Consider the following 7,158-nt stretch of genomic DNA (forward strand, 5'->3'; position numbering starts at 1 on the left):
ACAGAAGTTAAGGGTTTTAAAAAAAAGTGGCTCAAGTATATCCAATTTACAGATTATTTAGGTCATTTATTGTTTCTTTTTTCCTCCCCTTCCTTTTTAGAAGGGAAGTACCACTACACTTTCATCATTTTCCCTCCTCAAACTCCCTTTAGTAATGGAAATATATGATTTCATCCATGTCAGTACTTTCCATACTGATCATGACTCAACCCATCCAGGCTTCGATAAATAGTTTTATGAATTACTGTGTCCAAAAAATGGTCTTCGCCTAGTGGCCAACATCTGAATTTGGTTAAGCTGTTCTTCAGATTGCACAAATGAAATTGGTACTACCCCACACCTATCCTCAAATTCTTTCCCAATAATTAAAGTCTCCTGGTAGCTTATGGTTCATTAATGTGACCAGGGCCTTCCTTCCCACTATGAGAAGACTCACTGAAGGAAGGAAAAATAAGGTAACCATACTTAAATGTAACATCACCCTTTCTCCACAGTTATTCCCCAACCCACTCTTGGCTCTTTATATTCTTACAACTGGCAGTTGGGTCCCCAGAGGGGTGCTGCAACTCTTATGTTCTACAGATCATAGAATCATAAGAATAGGGCTAGAAATGATTCCTACTTCCTTATTTTAGAGATGAAGAAACTGGGGCTCAGAAAATATAAGTGCAAGGATGTGGTAGTACTAGCATTTCACTGATATAGATTCTTGTCTCCCATCTACAACATAATTAGGCAGTGAGACTTTAGTGGAAAATAGACAAAGCTGGACATAGCACCTGATTGTCACTGGCTTCCCTCAAGCATCCAAGTGCATAAAAAGTTCAAGTCAAATGGAATCTAGGTTTCTCTGACTTGGTGAATGTCTGGAGACTACATGAGTCACTATGTCCTTCACCATATCCCATCCTGATGACCAGGTGCATTTCACATGGACCAGTTGTATCCAGAAGAGTTAAGTGTTGTCTCATATCCTTGCTGTATTAAGGCAACACATATCTCCTTTTTGTGAGCAGTTCAAAGCCTCATCTAATCTCAACATTGAACCTGAACTAAAAAAGTACTAGACATATTACTGACAAAAGATTTGGACCTAAGTCTTCCTCATTCCAAGTCTAGTACTCTATCTCTATTACACATTGCCTCCTCACAGATAACCCTGTTGGTGACTACTCTTAATAGTTCATGAGCCCCCATCAAGATGTTTTCCCCAAAACAACCAGTCAGTAGTCTTAGCTTTTAGCAAAGGAATTTACTAAGATGGTACAGTAAGAACAGTTGAGATAACACTCCTCCCAATGTTCTAGGTTGTACTCTCCCACAAATATATACATAACATTCACGAGAAGGGCAGATTCAAATAATGTTCAGTGGTAGTGAGGTATCCATATACAATATACATGTGTCATAGGATAATTCGCAACTCCTGATACTTCAGGATATGGAATTTCTTTCTTCATAAAGTCCTCAAGCAGATCTCTACGGGTGGTTAGACTTGGCTGGCTCCTCATAAGACAAAGTCTCTAATGAACAAGTCAATCCATTGGATTCTCCAGGCTCCTTAATGGGCAGTTGGCATTTGTATTATCTCTAGCTTCAGTCACAGGTCTCCTCAACTGGGGATCTATCCTTGCCTCAAAGCCAGAGAATTGGTAGAAAACAAGATGGTGCACTTTGTTTAATGGAAAGATCCTAAGTCTCTCAGAAGTGAGATATCTGCTCTGAATTTAAATCCAAGTGGTAGCCTCAGTGCTCTTAGGATAAAAAAGCAACATTGACCCTACCTACCTCATTACAAGGGTTTTTCTTTGGCTCATGTTTCTTAGGAATTCTCTCTCTGTGTCTTGTCTCTGTCTCTATCTTTGTCTCTCGGTCTCTGTTTCTCTCTATATATCTTTCTCTCTCTTTTCCCCTTATCCTGAGCTGTTATAAAAGTATGATACTTCATCTTATTAGCTCCTATCCCCACCCAATCTTCTCCTGAGGGAAAAAGTCATCTCCTGTCCTCTTTTTTAAAATACAGGTTCCCCTTGTTCACTTTCAGGCTACACATTCAATAACTAAGCCACCTTAAGTCAGTGGCCTTATTTTTTCAGCAATTTCAAATAGCATTAAGGATAAAAGTGGGCAACTTGGAAAGCAACTGTACAAAAGGCTGCTGCATGGAACTACAACCTATAAAAAAACAAAATTATCTTTCTCTTCTTTTATTGCTTCCCTCCACTCAACAATGGAGTTAAGAAGGGCAACAGAGACTATTTTAGACTGGTAAATGGAGTGTAACCCAACTAGCCAGATAGAGAGAATAGTAAAAGAAAGTGTTATAAGCCAAGTATGCCTGTCTTAACTAACCCCTCCATGATCTGTTGACTCCAAACATAACCAATATAATTTGGTCAGGTCCATTCCCTACTCTACTCTCATCAATGTATGCCTCAGGCTCTATAACCTCCACTCATATCTGCCAGCTGGTTGATGGCCAACAGCCATCTTTGATCAGACCAACAGCTCTTTGATCAAACCATCACAGAAGTCCCAGCTAGAGTTTCATCTATATCTCGTCTCTTCAGCATGACCACTCTCCTTCTCATGAGCCCATCAGGTTCAAAGTCACAGGCACTTCAGGAACTCTGGGTAATGTCTGTCTGCCAACAGACAAGCTCTTTTACCACTTCAAGTTTCCAATGTAACACTGTATAGGTAACATTCCAAGCCAGGGTTACATTTATAATAATCCCTGACCTTTCTAAATCCCAAGAGTGTTATATGGTTCCAAGGTGCCAAAGTACTTTGAAAAGGAAAAAGAACTATTCAAACGGGAAGTTTTATTGTGACAATCACTTTGACCATGATTATAAATTGATACAAGCCATATATGCCAATAACCCCTTGAGAAAGAGTGGAATGAACTCCCATGTTTTGGAACAAAAATATATTTTGGTTAAATGAATGAATGCCCTTGTCCTTTAGTCATTACCTCTTGTATATCTTCACATTAATGTCAGTATTTTCCCTAAACAGCACCACCTCTCCAATCCTCATCCTATACCTCACATATGTCTATGTTATTCCATTAATATATTTTTCAGATTGTTTCCCTTCTCTTGCAGACCAGAATTAGAGGGACCATTCATTGACCCACTGTTGATCAGCATGGAAGCTTTGACCTCCAATTCTGATCTGGGCCCCTCTTTAGCTGCTCCCCACATTAGCGTTAGTGCAGATATCCAATAAACTTTAGCCCTAATATACCTTAGAATTCCAGAACTTGATTGATCCCCCAGCCTCAGTCTCCTCTGATAACAGGAATTATAGGCTTATGTCACGCCCAGAACAAAAATAATTCCTAATTCATTGATAAAGCAGCAGTAATTTTGAGCAGAACCTTTAGCACTTATCCCAGTAGGTGGTGGGACCAGACTGTTTAAGATTAGAAACGGAAAAGGAGAAGGTGACAATACCAAAAGTTTTATGATTCAGATTTGGTGGGGATATTAGCGATATCTAGAAACTGAGACCCAGAAATGTGAAATTATTTCCCTATGGTCACATGAGGAATAAGTGGCATAACCAATTAAGTGGGGCCAGAGAAAAACAGAAAGGAGAAAAGTATAGTATTCCTTCATCTGTACAATCTCTAAGCATACTGAAAAATAGAAAGTATTTTATAAAAGTGAATTGAAATAATTATACTGTCTTGAATCCTCATCTCTCATTCCTCCTCCCAAAATACCATAAAGTGACATATTTCCATTCCAGAGTTCTATACTCCCAAATCCTATGTCTCGGACCTCTTTGTTCCCAAATGTTCTCATCTGCTACAAATAAGATGATAATGAAGGGTGCAATATTACTGACCAAAGCAATTATGCTCAGCAAGATGGGGTTTCCTAGGGCTTAAAGGACCCTCCAAGGAATTACAGGGGTCAGTAGGAGCTAGATAACCCTCATACACCTGCAAGACTAAGCCCCCCCCACTTTTTAGGGTCTGAAATTCCTTCACCACCATCACAGACCCACTCTATCATCTCTCCCCAGGGTTAGGTGTTGGAAAGCAGAACTCAGCAGATATAAATTCAGTGAACTAGCTGTGTACTGTCTTATTACAGACAGGGCTCTAGGCCAAGGGAGAAACAGTGGTTGGAACACTGAGCCTGGCTTAGGTGAGCACCTTGCCTCTCAGTTCTATGACCATGGCAGCATGGGTAAGTGTTGAGAGAGTCCTCACAGGCAAAGCTACAGGCAGAGCAAAGACAAAAGTGGCATCACTGCTCCCCAGAGACTCCAGAGCATTGAGGTGCGGTAGAGGACATCCTGGCATGAGTACGTTGATGGTTAAGGAGGAAGCGGGCCTCTCGGAAACAGCGCCTGCATTGGGCACACTGGTAAGGCTTCTTGCCACTATGGATGCGCCGATGGGTGAGCAGATTCTGTTTGAGGCTGAATCGCCGTCCGCACTCAGGGCATGGGAAGGGACGCTCACCTGTATGGGTGCGCTGGTGGACAGAGAGGTTGTGCTGGATGTTGAAGGCCTTGCCACACTCAGGGCAGACATACAAAGCCCTCCCTGCTCCATTTATCATAGCGTGGGCCTTCTGGTGCCGAACTAGGCTAGACTGCTGAGGGAAGGTCTGTCCACACAAGAGGCATCGGTATGCCTGTTCCTCTGCTGGGTGGTGGATGATGAGGCCCTGCTCATCACTGGGAATCTCCTCCTCATCTGCCTCAGGAGGCTCTCCTTCTGGAGGGGACAGGTCTGACATGGGCACTTCCAAAAGCACAAGAGTTCCATACATTAAATCACCAATCCCTAAAGAGACAAACACACAGAGAGAGGACAAAAGAAAATGGAATGATCCTGACACTCAGCTCCATGGTAACCTCCTTCCCCAGCTAGAAGCAGTGTGGAAAGGGACCACATAGTGGAAAGAACATTAAATTTGGAATCAAAGCATCTGGATTGGTCTGGAGGCTTGTCTCTTTTTAGTGAGTCATGAAATGTCCCATCGCCTCTGATGCCTCATCTGTACAATAGGAAGAGTTAGACTAGAAGTCTAGCTCTAAATCTTTTAATCCAACCTTGTTGTCCTGGAGAAGAATGGTAGTCTCTCAGGTATTCATCTGCACTCAGCTTTACTTCCCATTCTTCTCTAATCCCTTGCAATCAGGATAAGGGATCTAAATCTGGAAGGGAACTCAGAGGCCATCTTGTCCAACCTTCTCATTTTACAGAGAAGTAGACTGAGGTCCTGATTTACCCAAGGTCACACAGCTAGTAAGCCTTGGAGGAAGAATTTAAACTCTTGGGAGTCCTCTGACTCCCAAGTCAGTCTTCTTTCCAGCCAAACTAATTTCCTCAGAGTGCCCAGAACAAGCCTTAAACCTCTAGACACACCATTTTCCCCAGTTGAAGCCAATATAAACTCTCCAAATCCCACCCATCCTTCCAGGCCACTCTTATTTAGTTCCTTTTCCTCCTCTCCTGCCTTCTCTGAGCAGCCTAACCCAGGGAAATTTCCCTACTTAGATATCTTCTAGAGGCTACTAATATTTTAATTTTATGGGCCTTCTCCTTTCCCATTCCCAGCCTCAAGGAAGCCTGGTCCCACCACCTACTGGGTTGAGTGCTAAAGGTTCTACTCTCAATTACCAAAACTTTGCCACTGTATTATGAATTATTCATGTGCTGAGCATGATAGCCCAAACCTTTAATTTCTGTTACCAGAGGAGACTGAGGCTGATGGATCAACTGAGTTCTAGAATTCTAAGGTATATTAGGGCTAAAGATGATTTGATATCTGCACTAAAACTAACACCAATATGGGGAGCAGCTAAAGAGTGACCCAGATTAGATCACAGGATTTAAGTCTAGAAGAGCCTTGAAATTATATATACCAGAGGTATTAAATTCAAGGTCCTCAGCATCCCCAACAGCAGATTAAATTCTAATTTGGAAATGTTTAATAAAATAAAAATATAATGCAACATAGCTAATGTTCATTTGTGGTTTTTTAAGTCAATATAATCCCACATAGATCCTTTTCTATTTGAATTTCATATCAGTAGTCTATATCAATCCCATTGTTTTACAAGTGAAGAAAAAGAAAACCAGAAAGAAGGTCATCCAGGAAATAGCAAAGCCAGTGTCTGGATGGAGATTCTCTGATTCCAAATCCAGTGTTTTTCCATTATGCTATCATTATTATAATTATTTTTTTTAGTCGGGACTTGTGATTCTACTGTCATGGGGAGTTCCTGGGGCAGAATTTCCCTCCCCTGATGCTGGATAGCAACTCATCTGTAAGTTCTACTCTTAGAAAATTTCCTTTCAATACAATGACCACCCATGATTCCAGAGAAAAGATGATGGAGCATGCTACCCAAACTCTTGACTGGAAGGTGTTCCATGTTGTCAGGCTGCAGAATGTGACAGATAGATAGATAGATAGATAGATAGATAGATAGATAGATAGATTTTAAACCCTTACCTTCCGTCTTAGAGCCAATAGTGTGTATTGGCTCCAAGGCAGAAGAGTGGTAAGGGTTAGGCAATGGGGGTCAAATGATTTGCCAAAGGTCACACAGCTGGGAAGTGCCTGAGGCCAAATTTGAACCTAGGACCTCCTGTCCATAGGCCTAGCTCTCAATCCACTGAGCTACCCAGCTGCCCCCAAATATATTTTTTAATACAGCCAGCAAAGGAATTTGTTTTGCTTGACTATGCATATCTGTTATATAGAGTTTTTTCTTCTTTTTTGCTAATGGGGGAAGGGAAGATAGGGAAAAAATAGATGTTTGTTGGTTCAAAGATATAAAATATTTTTTAAATAAATAACATGAAAAAATAGTTTCCTGGATCATAGCAAGGTCAAGTGAGCAGATCTGTACAAGGTCAGGCTTGAACTCAGGTTCCCAAGTACCTTGCATAGTGCCTGGTATTCTGTAGGTGCCTAATAAATTGTTGTGGATTGATTGGCTCATGGCTTTAAGGCCAGGCTCCTTCCCTGGCACCACACTATTTTACAAATGTGTAATGATTCTTCATATTGTATACACAAATAGGGATATTTTTATCCCCAAGAAAATCACTGATAATGTCTTCTGTTTCTCTATCATCATACTACCAGGAGGGAGCACGCAATAGAATAGTAAATAAAT

General features: G+C 41.2%; 1 pseudogene; it reads right to left on the reverse strand.

The window, feature by feature from the left end:
• Nucleotides 1-4,103: 4,103 nt before the first annotated feature.
• On the reverse strand, nt 4,104-4,763 carry LOC123249867 (annotated as a pseudogene).
• Nucleotides 4,764-7,158: the final 2,395 nt, after the last annotated feature.

Source organism: Gracilinanus agilis, chromosome 5, assembly GCF_016433145.1.
Source record: "Gracilinanus agilis isolate LMUSP501 chromosome 5, AgileGrace, whole genome shotgun sequence".
Classification (NCBI taxonomy): Eukaryota; Metazoa; Chordata; class Mammalia; order Didelphimorphia; family Didelphidae; genus Gracilinanus; species Gracilinanus agilis.